Raw genomic sequence first — 15,996 nt, 5'->3', positions numbered from 1 at the left:
TGTGTGTGTGTGTGTGTGTGTGTGTGTGTGTGTGTGTGTGTGTCCCATATACATGTATATACATGCACACACTTATGTAAATAATATCCCTCCAAAATCTGGACACCAAGGAAATGAAGTGATGTGTGTGTAAGAAACATCTCGAGTAAATTTTGGGTGCATCTGGCAGTATCAGAATCTTGCAGACATTTGGAGATGTGGCTGAGGGTCCTCAGGTGCCAGGCATCTCAGCCATGACTGGGGCTATGTGAGCCCAGGTCTTGCCACTGTGGCTGGGAGGGGCGGTTTAGAAGCGTGCACTGATCGGAAAGGGATGTTTTAGGCATGGTGCACACTGCTGTGGTGGGTTGGTGTGTTTGGAGGGTTTTCCATGTCTAGTAGGGTCTCAGAACACTGGGGAGCTTGCTGTTGGCCAGGGGTGCTTTGCCATTTCCCATGCCCAGTGGGCAGTAGTCTTGGCTTTATATTGACAGAATGCTTGACTTACTCCTGCTAAGTGTAGAAACCTGGTTCCCTGGAGAAAGAGATCTGGCTGTTTAGGAAAAGGTAGAGTTCACAAGGCCCCCTGCTCTCTCACCTCGCAGGCAGGAGGAAGCCAGTGGCCAAGGGACAGGGACTTGGCCTTCCCAGCTTGAGTTAGTCTGGTGCCCATTTCTGTGAGATGCCCAAGGAGGAGCTTCTTGAACACCAGACAACTAGTTGTCACACAGCTCTGGCGGTTCCGGACTGTGGTGCGAAGGTTGGCTGGGCTCAGGTCAGTGGGAATCATGGAGGATTTTGTTGAAGAAAATCTCATGGTGATATTGGGAGCTAGAGAGCTCCTAAGGTCCCAGACAGGAGCTCCTTCCTCCTCAGTCCTCTCCTAGGGCCTGCCTCTGTGACTTCATGATGAATCTTCTCTCTTAAAGGTGATGTTACCTCCCATTAATATCGCCACACTGGGGACCATGCTTCCAGTGTCTGCATTCTTGGGGGACATACATAGGCCACGGCATAGCTCCTCCTACCCAGGGCTCTGTCCCTTGTCACTTGCTGCCTCCTCAGGGCTCTGTCCCCTATTATTTGCTGTCCCCCGGTTCTGTCTCATCTCTTACTGCCCCCCAGCCCAATCCCCCCATCCCGTCACTTGCTATTCCCCCTGCAGGGCTCTGTCCCCATCACTTGCTGGCCCCCAGGCTCTGTGCCCTGTTACTTGTCCCCCCCCCCCCCCCCCCCACACTGTCATTTGCTGCTCCCCCACCCCAGGCTATACCCTCTGTCACTTGCTATTCCTCTCCAGAGCTCTGTCCCGTCACTTACTTCCCATCCCCCAGACTTTGTCCCTGGCTTCTGTCCCCAGTAACAGGGGAGATCCCAGGCTCTGTCCCCCATCTCTTGCTGTCCCCCTTCAGTGCTCTGTCCCTGTTACTTGCTGCACCCCTAAGTCTCTGTTCCCATTCACTTGCTGTTCCTCGCACCCTGGGCTCTGTCCCCATCAATCTTCCCCTACCCCTGGACTCCACCCTGTTGCTTTTATCTTTCGTTTTACTGTTTGAGCATCTCTTGGGGGAGCCCCTTGGGCAGAAGTGGTGAAATAAAATCCATATAGCCAACTTCAGCTTCTAAAGCCCTGTTTGTCCCCTGTCACCTGGGACCCCGGGGGTGGAGCAGGACAGGAAGAGTCACTAGTTGGTCCCCTTTTCCAGAGGAAAAAACAGAGGCACAGATAGGCGAGCCTTCTGCTCAGAACCAAAGGGCCAAGGAGGATGAAGCCAGACTTTATGTTTCCTCCGTCTTGATTCTTGGAGCCGCTTTCTGCTGTGTTTATTGTTGTTGTGTTTGTTTCAGGGTTTCAGTCAACAGAAAATAACAACAGATGAACAGCAGACTTCAGCTGTGTCCTGGAGCTGCTTTGAAAACTAGTTTTTCAGGGCTGGATGGTGCTTGCTGTGCAAATCTGGGGACCTGAGTTCAGTTCCCAGAGCTCACATACAGATAGGAAAGGAGTGACTCTCAAATTGTCCTCTGACCTCCACATGTCCACCGTGGCATGTGCATTTGCACACAGATAATAATGATAATGATAATAATAATAGTAGTAGTAGTATTTGTAGACAGAAGTTTCTAGGTCCATGCCATCACCAGCCAGAGGCGGAGGAAGCAAGATGAGAATGCCTTATAGAGAAAAGGTACCAAGCCACGTGGCTAAACATAGACAAGGATTATGGGTTAATTTACGTTATAAGGGCTAGTTAATAATAAGCCTGAGCTAATAGGCCAAACAGTTTACAATTAATATAAGCTTCTGTGTATTTCTTTGGTACTGAACGACTCTGGGACCAGGCAGGACATAGATTTTTGTCTATGAGTAATAGTAATAATTGTTTTTAAACAATTAGAGAAAGAAGAAATGGCTGATGTCACTTGGGTAGTAACTGAAGAATAATGGGAACATATGGAAAAGCAAAAAATGAAAGCTACTTGAATTTTTCTTTTGCCAGAGGGCCCACTCATTCAAAATGTATTTTCTATATGTTTTCATACATAGAGTTTTAAAATAAGTTAGGGTGCCATGCCTGCTACTGTACCTTTGCCCTTTTAGTTGAAACACCCTACCCACCATCACATCACCATCTCTGTCCATCTCTCCCCATCCCCCATCACTCCATCCGTCCATCTCTCCCCATCCCCCATCACTCCGTCCATCCATCCCTCCCTATCCTCCATCACTCTGTCCGTCCATCTCACCCCAGCCACCATCACTTCATCTGTCCATCTCACCCCATCCCTCCATCCATCCATCCCTCTCCATCCACCATTCATCCATCCATCCATCCCTCCCCATCCCCCATCACTCCATCCATCCATCCCTCCCCATCCCCCATCACTCCATCCATCCATCCCTCCCCATCCCCCATCACTCCGTTCATCTTTCTCCTATCCACCATCCACACATTGGTGGGAACCTCAGGTAATCAATTACAGCAAATTGGGGAAATTTCTCTTATAGCCCTAGATGCTGCCTGACAGCTCTTAGCTTTTGGATTGATGACAGCTGTTTATGCTTTCTAAAAGGGCTCGTGTAGTAATCTCAGGATATTAAGTCACACACAGAGGTGGGCAACGAATGGCTTTTTAATGGGGCCAAGACGGCCTAAGATAATTTGTCTCTGCAGCGTTCAAACTTCCCCATTCACTGACGTTCCAGTCCGTTGGTCGGTTTTTGTGGAATGTTCGGTGTAGGTGCGACTTCTTTAGGGAACTTCAGTTCATAGAGTCATTGCTGCTCTTGGAGTGGGGCAGCCCCTGGGGAGAGGTGCAGCTGGTACAATAATCAGAGGCCATGTTGTGCAAGGCCTGGATGCCAAGGTGAAGGTTTTAATCTGACCTTATCATGGTCAGCCTTTAGACCAGCAGGCTCAGCTCCTCCTGGAACTATCAGTCACGTTGGTGATGGAGCCCCACCTGGCCCTCCCGTCATAAACAGGGTGCTGCCTCGCAGCCTGTAGTTTGAGCGCCTTCTAGGTGAGTCATGCTGGTTGAAGTTTGAAAATGTCTATTTTCGGCCTTGGCAACCCAGTTGCAGTTTTGCTCAGGGGAAGTACATTCTGTGTCAGCTTTGGGGGCAAGAGGTAAAGCTTTGAGTCTTGTCGGGAAGCAGCTCAGAGCAGATCCAGCCTGAAGCCTAAGGATGTGATGTGGATCATGGACCACACCAGGGGAAGAGACTTTTTTTGAACTGTGTCTCACAGGAAGCCTTGTGGTTCTGAGATTGAAGGCTGGAGGCCACACTGGCTGTGGTGTCCCCTCTGTGGGGTGTCTTGAGGCCCAAGCTTCCCGTGTGGTCTCAGGAGCGTGCTTTCCCATGTAGGTGTTTAACAGAACCAGACCGGGCTGCTCCTGGGAATGGGCGTAGAGGAACTGGCTGTCCGCCAAGCTTCTGTATCCTGCACAGGCGGATGGACCCTTCTCACAGCAGTGTGAGCCCTCGACCTACTGTCCCACAAAGTGAGGTCACGTTCTTCCAGAACACACTCTAAAACACAGACGTGAATGGGAGGACTTGAGCGAGTGGAAAGTGAGGTAGAGCAAGTCCAGGGAGGAAGTGCCCTGGACGTAGGTTTCTGGAGTGTGGTCAGGAGCCAGGGCCTGCAATAGAGAAGGAGAAAACCTCCCTCCAGAGAAAGGGCGGGGACATTTCAACTGATCCCAGAGAGCTAGGTGGAGGTAGACCTCTGCAAATTTGGTAGTAGCAACGGTCAGAAATTCAGAGGCCCTGAGGCAGGTGCCGTGGAGGACCAGGCAGAGCTACCTTGACTGGAGTCTGGCCCGGAGTGAAATGAAATGGGACTGACTTGTCCACAGTGGCACCGTTTAGGGGCTAGGAATTCTGCAGTGAGAGCCTCACGGCAGGGAGAACAGCTAACACGTAGGTAGCCCATTCATCCCACCATGCACACGTGTGTGGAGGCCAGGGGTCAATATTGCGTGCCTTTCTCCGTCACTTCCCACCTTAACTTTGAGGAAGCGTTTTTCACAGAACCTGGGTTTCATTGATTCTGTTGGGCTGGCCAGCCTCTGAGCTCCAGGGATCCGACCGTCGTCACTTGTTCTGCGCTGGAACTGCGGGTGTGTGTCCCACCGTACCCACTTCTTCTGTGAGTGCTAGGATGCCCTCACGCTTGCCTGGCAGGCCAATTGAGCCGTCTTCCCAGCCCCAACACTTGTGGCTTTCAAAAGGACAATCTCACTTTTCAGATATTAAGTGCGCTTATTTAAAAAGAAGCGTTCATATCACCACCTTAAGTGGAAAACTGGGTCCGCTGCCATGGAAATAAAACAAAGGTGTTCTGTTGTGGCCGAGCCCTTTGCCCTAATGAAGCCTTGGTCTGGGTCCTGCCCCAGAGAAGGTCCCCTGGGAGGGCCATGCTCAGCCTCAGTGCAAGGTGACACTTCCGCCCTCCTGCCAGGCTCCCCGTGGGGGATGGTCTTGTGGTAAGGACATCTGGGCAGACCAAGCCACACCGGGTCAGGAGGGCTTCTTGCTTGAGGTGGGGTGGTGAAGGACCAGAGTGGCCTGTTGTGTGTGTCACTGTGTAGTGGACAGGAAGAGCCTGGGCACCGTGCTTGCGGTCTCTTCCACCTTGGAGCCCATTTCTCATTGCTCATTGTGAACCCCGGGTTTTTAGCTGTGGCGTCCTCTCTTGATGAAACCACCACAGACATTGTGTGGGAAGAGTGGAGACTAGCTGCTGGAAGCCACTTGCCTACTCCTTCCCGTGTGGCCCCAGAGTAGGACCTGGGTTTTTGAGACTGTTTAGACTGCACCAGGTTTCTTGCTCTCGGCATTGGGCAGTTTGGAACAGGTGAGCCTTGCTGGGCTGTCCTGGGTATGGCCGGCTTGGCGCCATCCCTCGCCTTTACCCAGTAGTACCAGGATATCTTCCTTCCAAGTTACAACATCCCAAGTTGTCTCCAGATGTTGCCAAGTGTCCCTGTCCAGATGGCCCTGGGTGAGAGCCAACAGTCCCTCCCTCCCACAGCCTTTTGCCACCGTGGTGGGGAGACACCTGCCTTTTGTGGCACTAGGACACAGATTGGTACCTGTGGTACATGCCACAGGCCACACGTGCCCTCAGATACACATCCCGAGAGTGGGATGTGCCTGTTAGGTAGCCACAGACCTCAGTATCCTCTACTGTCGGCCTGCACCGATTCTCTTAGGGTGGAACTGAGAGGAAATGAAATAGTCTTCATTCTACATTTTTACCAAAGCTGAAGTGAATAGAGGTGACTAAGAGGATATATTTCCAGAAGAGAGCACCGAGAGCCATTTCCTCCCACAGGGCTTGTTCCTCAGGCCGGGATGCACAGAAGCTAGGAGGCCTGCCTTGGGGAGTTCCAGCAAGGGAATGTGTGCGCGCGCGCGTGTGTGTGTGTGTGTGTGTGTGTGTGTGTGTGTCTGCACGTGGTTCAGAATCACTAGCAGGGGACTTTGAACGTTCTAAATACAAAGAGTGATAAAGGGTCCTAGGTGATCAACACTATACCTACTGCAGTCTGTAGTATAGCCTGTGTTATGAAAGACGTAAAAGGAGTCAATTAAAGAGGAAGACACACCGTGCAGCTCAGGGCGTGCTGGGTTGGAGATGAGGCCCGAGTGACCCCTAGGACTCTTGCCTCTAGACAAGGACACTTCTGCCCCCCATCCCCACCCTCAAGGTCTCTAATTTCTTCCTCTGACACAATGATCTGGCAAGAAGTGTCCCCCTCCCTGGGCAGCTGGGTCTGTGCCTTTGAGCCCACCTCTTCTGTTGTTGAATGAGCCTGCCCCTTCTATTATTGTACCTCCCCCCCCCCCCCCCCCCCCCCCCCCCCGCCCCGAAACAGGCTGTCTTGGAACTCACTCTAGACCAGGCTGGCCTTGAACTCACAGAGATCCACCTGCCTCTGCCTCCAGAGTGCTGGGATTAAAGGCCTGTGCCGCCACCCCCTATTTGTTATTGTAATTCTTAATTCTGAATCCTTAGCCATCTGAATGGCCAGGGCAGTCCTTCTCAGGGGTGTGTGACCCCTGGGCATGGGCTCTGAGGGCCTGCTCCTCCTGGGCTCCCTGATAGTCACTAACTTCTGCTTACCATTTGTGTCTCTGACTGGCTCGCTCTCTCTCTCTCTCTCTCTCTCTCTCTCTCTGCTGTGGTTTCACAGGCCCCTCTGTGTTCTGAGCAGGTGCATGTCCTTCTGCCACCCCCATCTTACACACGGGCTCCTGGAGACTCAGGGAGGCTGCTGTGGTTCAGATGAAGTTTGTCCCCTGAGGATTCAAGTGCTGGGATTGAGTCCCACGGGTAACCTTGTGAAAGGCGGGAGAAGCTGAAGAGGCGGAGCAGAGTAGGTCCTGTGGGCCTTGCTTTCTCTAGGATTATGCTGGCCTTGGAGTGTGTAGCTTCCCATAGGAAGGGCGAGCCTAACTGCCCCAGCCTCAGAATTAGCATGAACCTTCCCTAGACAGCACCTTATGCAGGAGCACCCAGACGTCTGACTTGCCTCAGGGTTGTGGCTCTAGCCCTAAAGATCCCCATGCAGAACCGAGCCTACCTGCCCTCACTCTACCAGGGCTCCTGGACCTGACAAGGACCCATCACAGTTCAAGGCAGGAAGCAGGGCCAATGTTTACTGCTTCTGTTCTGTATTTTGGGGCGTGTCCTTTTTGCTGGCCACTCCCCTGCTGCCCTCCCAGGAGGCCTCAGCAGGGTTGTCCTCGAGAGAACCTTTGCTCTGTGGCTCTTGTGACCTCTGCCCCATTATGAAAGCACTTGTGTGGGTTCTGCATTCCACAGGCTGGTCTCATGGGATTGACGCCCACCCCTCCCCCAATAGGCTGGGCCGTTCTTCATCTAGCAGTCATTGGCTTACACACAGAGGCAATCATAATGGGTCAGGAAGTTGTAGGTGCAGGGGATACCTGTTTGGAGTTGGGCTGGTTGCTGCGAGTGTCCTGTGGTGACTGCAGCTCTGGTGTTGCTGGCAGAGCTGCATTTGGTGTCCTTGCCGAACACTAGGCATCCAGATAGGTTGGTGCTGTGGTTACCCAAGCTTGACAGATGAGGCTGCAGTTTCTGAGCTGAGTTAGGGGCAGAGCTGCATGCTCCCGGTGGAGGCCCCAGCACACCCTGGCCACATAGATGCTTTGGCTCTGTGAAGACTGTGTGACGTGGGAAGGCGTGCAAAAACTGCGCAGTCCATTGTCATTCACTGGTGGGACCCAGGACCCTGCCACTACTTCTCTGGCTCTGTGAGCTGGCAGGTGGTGCCAGCTTGTTGTGCCTACTGTCCCGTGGTCACCTCCTGTCTTTGGTGACAACCCTGCCTCTCAGGGACTCAGCGCTATGAAACCTTCAGTGAACTATGTAGTCAGTGATAGCGGCAGAAGCTGCACAGGACCAGACTAGACCCCCTGAATGCAGGAATCTCTGTGAGGAGGTTTCTGCATGTGGTGGCAGAAAGATGACTGGTGGAACCTGGAAACAACCTAGGTGCCCCTCAGCTGAGGAATGGATCGAGACAATGTGGTACGTCTACACAATGGAGTACTTACTACTCAGCGGTAAAACACAATGACATCTTGAAATTTGCAAGCAAATGGACAGGACTAGAAAAAAATCATCCTGAGTGAGGTAGCCTGGACCCAGAAAGACAAATGTAGTATGTACTCACTCATAAGTGGATACTAGACATAAAGCAAAGGGTAACCACCCTACAACCCACAAGCCCAGAGAAGCTAGACCCCTCATCCAGAAACAGATGGAAGCAGATGCAGAGATCCACAGCTAACCACTGGGCCAAGCTCCTGGAGTACAGTTGAAAAGAGGGAGGAGCTATTAAAAAAAAAAAGACATGCTCATGGCCAACGGGTATATAAAATTCTTGGCCTCACCAGTCATCATGGAAAAGCATATTAACCACAATAAAATAAGTATGATAAAGTGAAAAAAATATGTCGTCAGTTGTGACAGCTCTGATCAGTAGCCTGCTACAGTGTTGATACGGCTCTTGTCCTGCGTGCCCTGTCTGAGGGGTTCCAAGTCCTTGTCCTGAGTCCTTGGTGGCTATGCCTGCAAATAGCACTGGCTGATTCCTTTCTGGGCCCAGCACTGTTCTTGGCTAACCTATGAAATGGTGACTAGCCAGCTGGTCAGCCAAACCAAATCCTCCCTGCAGAAAAGGGACTCCCTTGTTCCTCCCTAGAGAGCTTGAGCCCAGCCCTGACTTCACATTTCCTGCACAGTGTCCAAGACTCCAGCCCTGGGGACTCTGAGCCTGAGGCCGGGATCCCTAACCTCTGGGAGAGTCCACCTAGGAGCAGGGTGAGGCATTCTTGCTCTTGAGTCACCCCAGTGCCATCTGAGTGATGCCTTGGGCCTGGGCAAGCACCTTTGAGTAAGGCCATGGAGTGGGGGTGGCTATGGGAAGAACCAGGGTTACTGCCTCTGACTCAGGCCTCATTCCAAGGCTGCCAGGACCAGGGAAAGCTGGATTCTTAACCCGAGCTTGCTGCAAGGTGGTGGGTGGACCTGGCATGGAGGAACAGGCTGGTCCTAGGAAGCCTAGTGGGTGTAGGCGCCCTACTCAATGGCCGCATTGTTTGGCGATGCTCGGAGGTGGGGAGGTTCTGCAGCTGATGACTGGGCTGGGTTTATGTTGACTCTTGCTTTTTTTTTTTTTTTTTTGACTTCCTCCTTCAGGCTTTGGTTGACTAACTATGAGCTTCTGTCTTCTGCACTGTGTTGGAGACCCTGAAGACCCCCAACCCTTGACCTAGGGTCTAGCTACAGTCACTAGCCCTGCTTCCTCAGGGAGAAATGGGCCCAGAGAGGAAAAGGTAGCTTGTTCGTGGCTGGCCGGAGGGTTCGGCTGTCCCGTGTCTTAGAGTAATGTCAGCTTGAGTTTATTCCTGATTCTTCACTTACGTGCTGAGTGGGGCAGCCCCTTACCCTGCAAACCTCTGTATTCTTGTCTATACAGCATGGTTAAGAATGACTGTTTGTGTCTTTGAATGTTTAATAAAATGTTTAGCACAGCCCCAGGGCATTGTTTCTGCCCTAATTTCTGGACTTCTTAAAGTCATCCAGCAAACACTTGTTAATCGTATGCAGCTAGCCCTCGGTGCCTACAGGTTCTGCATTGTCTGTACTGAACACAGAGAGAGACAGCGTTCCTAGTCATTGTTGCCTGAATGGTACAAGGGAAGAGTCATTTGCCCGTCATTTCCATTGAATTAGGTGCTGTCACTCTCCAGAGTCTTTAAAGCATGTGGGAGGATGTGTTGGTTCTGTGTAGACGCGACACCATTCAGTAAGGGACGTGAGCATCGGTAGATAGATTTCTACCCTTTGGGTTCTGGCCAGATTCCCACAGACTGTTGGACAGTTGTACAAGGCCCAGGCCCTGCAAGTGGGTAACACCACCCAGCTTTCACCAACAAAGCTGCTTGTTCTGTGATACAGTGACTCTAATCACACGGAGACCTACACTGTTGATGCTGCAAAGGGTTGTTTTCCAGGTAGGGAAATAGAGGCTCCGGCAGAGAAAGGGTTAAGGTAGCTTGTGGAATGCCAGTGGCCTCAGGAGTTTCACACTTGGTCTTGGTCAGCTGAGTTTTTTATGTCTTGCCAGTATATGGTAATGGCCTAAGGAAAGGCCAGGGGTGGAGTATTGAAGCCCAGAGACCTGCAGGTCAGCAGGGTGGTGGTTTACCTCTGGACTGTGTGTGACTCAGTTGTCTCTGGGTTTAGTTAGGGCTGTGGCAGTACCTGGCAGGGCTGTCCGGGTGCTGTAAAAGTTAATGCCTAAGCCCTGGGTGGCCAGGCCACTCTTATCTGACCTGGGACATCCTGACCTCTTATCTCTGAGTGAGCAGCCTGCTCAGTCCCTGTGTAGAATGGGAGGGCCCAAGGATTAGAGCCAAGAGGCCAAGGGACCCATCTCTCACTGACCCAGGGTCTGTGACTCAAGCTTCCTGTGGCTTCCTCCTTGAGGCAGAGGAGGGGATTGACGCTCACTAGATCTCTCACAGACCCCACCTCGCCCCCGTCCTGGTTCTGGCTCTGCTGCTTACCGTACGCGTGACCTGACTTTGAGATTCAGGTCCCCATATCTAAAATGGGAATAAAATATCACCTAATTCTGATCATAGCAGGTGGCATATGTACTGGGTCCCTGGCCTGATGCCAGCCTCTGCCAGGGAATCTTCTGAAGAGTGATTGTCCATGCAGAGCCTTGCTTAGGGGATGGCGTCAGAGAGAAGCACCCCAGCTGTGCTCGGTGTCATGGAAGGGGAAACTGAGGTTCCCGAGTTAGCCAGTCTGAAAGCTGGGAAGGAGTATGTGGGTGCCCGCACACTCGGCACTCACTGTTAGCTGGCCAGCTGCTGGGGGTCAGCATCGAGCAGGGAGGGGGATTGTGGTGGAGGTGTGAGAACTTGCATTTCTGGGTCCCTCAGCCCTGAACAGTTCCTGCTGCTTCGCATACACAGCTCAGGGCAGAGAGAGAGTGCTGTCTGGGAAGGCAGGGTGTTTTCTAGAGTGACCCCTGGGTGCTAGGGTGTTCTGCCAGTGGTTACATTATCCAGGAATGTACGAGGCAGTGAGGCAGGGGTGGCCTCTCACCGCCCTCGCCCTGGTCTGTCATTGTTGCTGAAACGGCGCCTGGTGCAGGGCCAAAGTCCCATGGTTCTCCATTCCATTCACGAATGGCCAGAGCAGTGGAGCCCAGAAGCCCCAGAGCCTGGCCCCAGACAGCTGCTTAGCCTAACCAAAGGCAGCGTGGGCCACGGTGGTTTCCAGTTTCCTTGGCTTTCAGCCACACAAGGAAGCGGGTGACTCCAGGCTGCTGTCATATCCCCCATCAGGTGCCCTCAAGTAGTGGTCGCCAAGGAAACAGGGATCTTCTAGGTACTGAGAAAGGAGACCAGCTGTGTTGCCCTCCAGCAAGGGGGGCATGGACAGCAAAGCCTTCCTGGCTAGAATTACCACCTGCATCCATGTGTGGAGGCCCATCTTTGCTTGCTCTTGTTTTACTTTCTTGGCATATGTGTGAGTGTGTGTTTGTATTTTTCTGTGCACATGCTTATGAAGGCCAGAGGTCAACTTTGGTCCTCTTCCTTTACCCCGCCCCCAACTCACACACCTTATGTTTTCAGACAGTGTCTCACTCTCTCCCAAACCTGGAGCTCACTGATTGTTCTAGACTGACTTAGACAGCAAGCTCCACGGATCCTTCAGTCTCCATCTCCCCAGTATTGGGATTATGGCATTCATTATTACACCCAGTTTTTTATATGGATTCTGGGGATCTGAACTTGTGACTTCATGTTTGTACCACATACACCTTACACCTTACTAACTGAGCCATGTCTCCATACCTCCTTGTTTTTTTCAAGAGTCTATTTGAGGAAGAGAGATCACCTCTTTTTTCTTTTCTTTTCTTTCTTTGGAGCCTGTCCTGGAACTAGCTCTAGCTCTTGTTGACCAGGCTGGCCTTGAACTCACAGAGATCTGTCCACCTCTGCTGCCTGAGTGCTGGGATTAAAGGCCTGTGCCACCACTGCCCGGCTGAGAACCAACCTCTTAACACAATTTTAAGTGTAGAATACATTGTAAATTGTTGCTACAGTGTGGCCAACGGGCTCCAGAGCCAGTCTGCTTGAGTAACTGGAGTTCTGTGTCCATTTATCAGTGGCCCCCTGTCTGCAGCTGGGCAGCTGGCTCTGCTCTGGGATCTGTGTTTTTAGTCCTGGGCCCCTGGCATCAATGAGTCGGCAGTGTCTTCCTGCTGCTGGTTTCTCTCCCTCACGCTTGTCTTCCGCCATAGTGCAGACTTTTCCTCTCTTCTTTAGAAGCCAGCAGTTCCGGTGTGTGAACCACTCCACATGTGTCACGCATCTGTCATGCACACAGAGCTTGCTTTCACACCTTGCCTTTTCTGGATGGTGATTCAGGGAGCATGGAAGTATTCACTGCTCTTTGGGACCCTGGTTTCAATCCTTTTAGATAAATGCCCAGATGTTGTATAGCTTCTTGAGAAACTCCAAGATGGCCTTCAACTCAAACTTCCTGCCTCTGCCTCTTGAATTCTGGTTGCCATACAACTCCATGCTGTGTTCTGTAGCAGCCACGCCACTTTGTGTCCTCTCTGGAAGTGGACCAAGGCTCCCTTTGTGTCCCCTCAACAGCACCTGATAGCATTGTCTCTGATAACAGCAGTGTGACAGACAGACTTTGCTGGTGTTTAGGACATGTTTGCTTGTACACTTGTCTTCGGAGATGTGTCCCTTTCTGTCCTGGCCGGTCTTGGTTAGGCTATTGGAGTTTCTTTTGCCACTGGCTTCTAGGAACTCATTGTGTCGTCTGGAGATGAGCCTGTTAGGAAGTGGTGTGGTTGACAGGTGTGTCCCTGGACTGTAGGCCACCTTCTACCCTGTGTCCTCTGTTCCACAGAAGTGTCTGCATCAGACAGGCCCATCTGGTCTTTCGTGGTCATGGCACCTATATGTCTGATGTCGTGTCTGTGAAGTCACTGTCAAGACTAGTGGCATGAAGCTTCTCTTGTGGCCTTCTCTCAGGCCCTGTACAGTTTCTGCTTATATCCAACTTTTCATCCACTCTCCATTACTGTTTTTGTAAAGTAAGAGTCTGGTTTCTTTCTCTTCTTGTGGGTGTCCAGTTTTCCAACCCTGTTTGTTGAGAAGACCATACAGCCCAACTCTGGCATCTGAGTCACTGGACCATATATATATATGAGGGATTATTTCTGGGCTCTTTGTTTTGTTCATCCTTCTGTTTGTTTTGTGCCATTACCAGATTGTATCAATTTGTGCAGCATTGTGTTATGTTTTAAAAGGCTTCTAGATTCTCAACCTTCTAGCTGAGATGAAGTTCAGAAAATGTGAGACTTCTAGTTGTGCTCTCCTTTTTTTAAGGTTGTTTTGACTGCTGGGGACTCCTTAAAATCCCTGTGAACCTGAGGCTCAGTTTTTCTATTTGTATAAAAGATTTTTTAGGACTTGGTAGAATTCCCTAGCCTTTGATGGTAGCGGGTGGTGAGCATGTAGGCAGCAGTGAATGGTCACACACACACACACCCACACACACACACACCCACACACACACACACACACACAAACACACACTGGTGTTTTCAAGGCAGAGTTTCTCTGTATAACAGTCCTAACTGTCTTGAAACTAGCTCTTGTAGACCAGGTCGGCCTCGAACTCATAGAGATCCACCTGCCTCTGCCTTCCTAGTGCTGGGATTAAAGGTGTGTGCCACCACTGCCCGGCTGAGAACCAACCTCTTAACAAAATTTTAAGCATACAACTGTTGTCACATTTTAACAAGGTCAGGTTACAATCAAGAACCTGAATGTCTTTCCATGTCTGTTGTGTCAACTTTGCTTTCTTTCACGAACATTGTGTGGTTTTCACATGATTTTTATACCCTGCAACTTTGACTTTTCAGCTATGAGGTTTTCTGTGCTAAGGCAGTGTTCCCCTCTGGCTAGGGTCATCTGTGACCTCCAGCACAGGGTCACCTATGACCTCCAGCACAGGATCACCTATGACCTCCGGCACAGGGTCACCTATGACCTCCAGCACAGAGTCATCTGTGGTCGCAGGGTCATCTGTGACCTCCAGCCCAGGGTCAGCTGTGACCTCCAGCACAGGGTCACCTGTGACCTTCAGCACAAGGTCATCTGTTACCTCCAGCACAGGGTCATCTGTGACCTCCAGCTCAGGGTCATCTGTGACCTCTAGCCCAGGGTCATCTGTGACCTCCAGCACAGGGTCACCTGTGGTCCTCCATCTGAGATCATCTGAGTTCCTCCAGCACAGGGTCACTCAGGGTTGATATCTGTCACAAAGCCATGTGACATGCATGTTGGACCATGCATGTTGAACGTCTCTCAGAGCTGTTTGGTCTGACCAGAACTTTTGATGCATCATTGACTCAACCATATGTTATTTTCTCTGCATTCTGTTACAATTTAGTACATTAATAGATTATTGTTGGACCATCCTTGCATTCATAGAGTAAAAATTCTGCTTGGCTGAGGTCTAACCCACTTGTAATTGACTGATGATTTGCTGTATCTTGATTTTTTTTGCATCAATATTCACCAAAGATATCGGTCTGTAGAAGTGTGTTTGTATATAACCTACGGTCTTTAGATAATTCACAAACCCCAATACCATGCAAGTGCTGGGTAAATGGTTGTTATGCTATATTGTTTAGGGAAAATGTTTAAGAAAAGTAACCATTACAGACATGTTGACACCTTATATTTTCAACCTAAAGGTTGGTCTATTCCATGACTGCCAGGCAATAGATTAGAGGGCAAACTTTGTCGCTGTTGGGTTTTGTTTTTGTTTTTCCTTCTTAAACCCCATGTAGCTGTGTAAAAGCCTCAGGAGTTAATAATCCACACCCACTCCAGCCCTTCGCTGCTGAAAAGTCCAGGGGTAATCCCTGAATTCATAAAGGCTGAGACTCAAGCCAAGGCTGAGGAGGCTAACCGCACTCTGAGCTTCCCAGAGCCAAGGCAAAATACAAATAAAGGGGAAGCATAGGAGTCCTGAACTCTTTACTACAGAGGAGGAAGAAAGCCAGACTCTCAGAGTGCACCGCTTTCTCAAGGATGACCTTAGCAGGATGAGTGTTGCGCAAGGGATGTTGGAGAAGAAGGCACAGGGCCCTCCTAGGCCTGGCCACTTCTCACAGTGGCTTGTAATAACCCCGCGGGTGTGCTAATGGCTTGCTGTTCTGGGAAATCCTATGTTTATGGGCGGCCATGGTCCCTGAGGGACACTTGCTGATTGCTTTTACTCAAGGTACGCAGAAGTGTCGCAGCAGTGTGGTGTTCCTGCTGAACCTTTCAACCAGGAATTGCTTCGTGTTCCTGGGTAACATGGGAGGCAGAGCTCAGTGCCGTGTGACAGATGAGGAAACTGAGACTTGGGGAGGTTCCCAATATCACAGTCCCTTATTGTGGAATACCAGAAGCGACTGTTACCTTTTCTTTTTTGATGATCCCTGGCAGGGAAGGGGGTGTCTGGCCCTGGTACTGTGTACAGTGTGGCAGAACTGGGCCTGTTGGTTTCCAGGCAGCACCCCTTCAATCCTTGCCATAGATCTAGAAGCCAATAATTGCCTGTGTTACAGGCAGACAGGCAAGTGGCTTGAGAGGTGAGGAAACCCTGCAGAAGCTTCTGGGGCGTGGGGAGTCAGCCAGACTGCTGGCAGAGATTGCCCTGTTTTGCCTTTTTCTGAGTAAGAAGAGGATGGTGTTGTGGTTTTGTTTCCTGTTACTGCTGTTAAAACACCCTGACGAAAGCAACTTAGAGGAGAAAGGGTTTATCCCAGCTCATGACTCCAGGTTACACTTCATCGTTGTAGGGGAGTTAATGCAGAAGGGACTTGAAGCAGCTGCTGGTCAGGAGCAGAGAGAAGAAGCACATG

At 50.9% G+C, this 15,996-nt stretch overlaps 1 protein-coding gene across 1 annotated transcript in view; it reads left to right on the top strand.

Moving 5' to 3' along the window:
* Stk10 (serine/threonine kinase 10) overlaps window positions 1–15,996 on the top strand; it is a 98,885-nt gene that overhangs the window by 23,916 nt on the left and 58,973 nt on the right. The window lies entirely within an intron of this gene.

This window comes from Alexandromys fortis, unplaced genomic scaffold, assembly GCF_014885135.2.
Source record: "Alexandromys fortis isolate MF-2015 unplaced genomic scaffold, M_Fortis_MF-2015_v1.1 scaffold_29, whole genome shotgun sequence".
NCBI lineage: Eukaryota > Metazoa > Chordata > Mammalia > Rodentia > Cricetidae > Alexandromys > Alexandromys fortis.
This window is presented reverse-complemented; position numbering and strand designations above follow the sequence as displayed.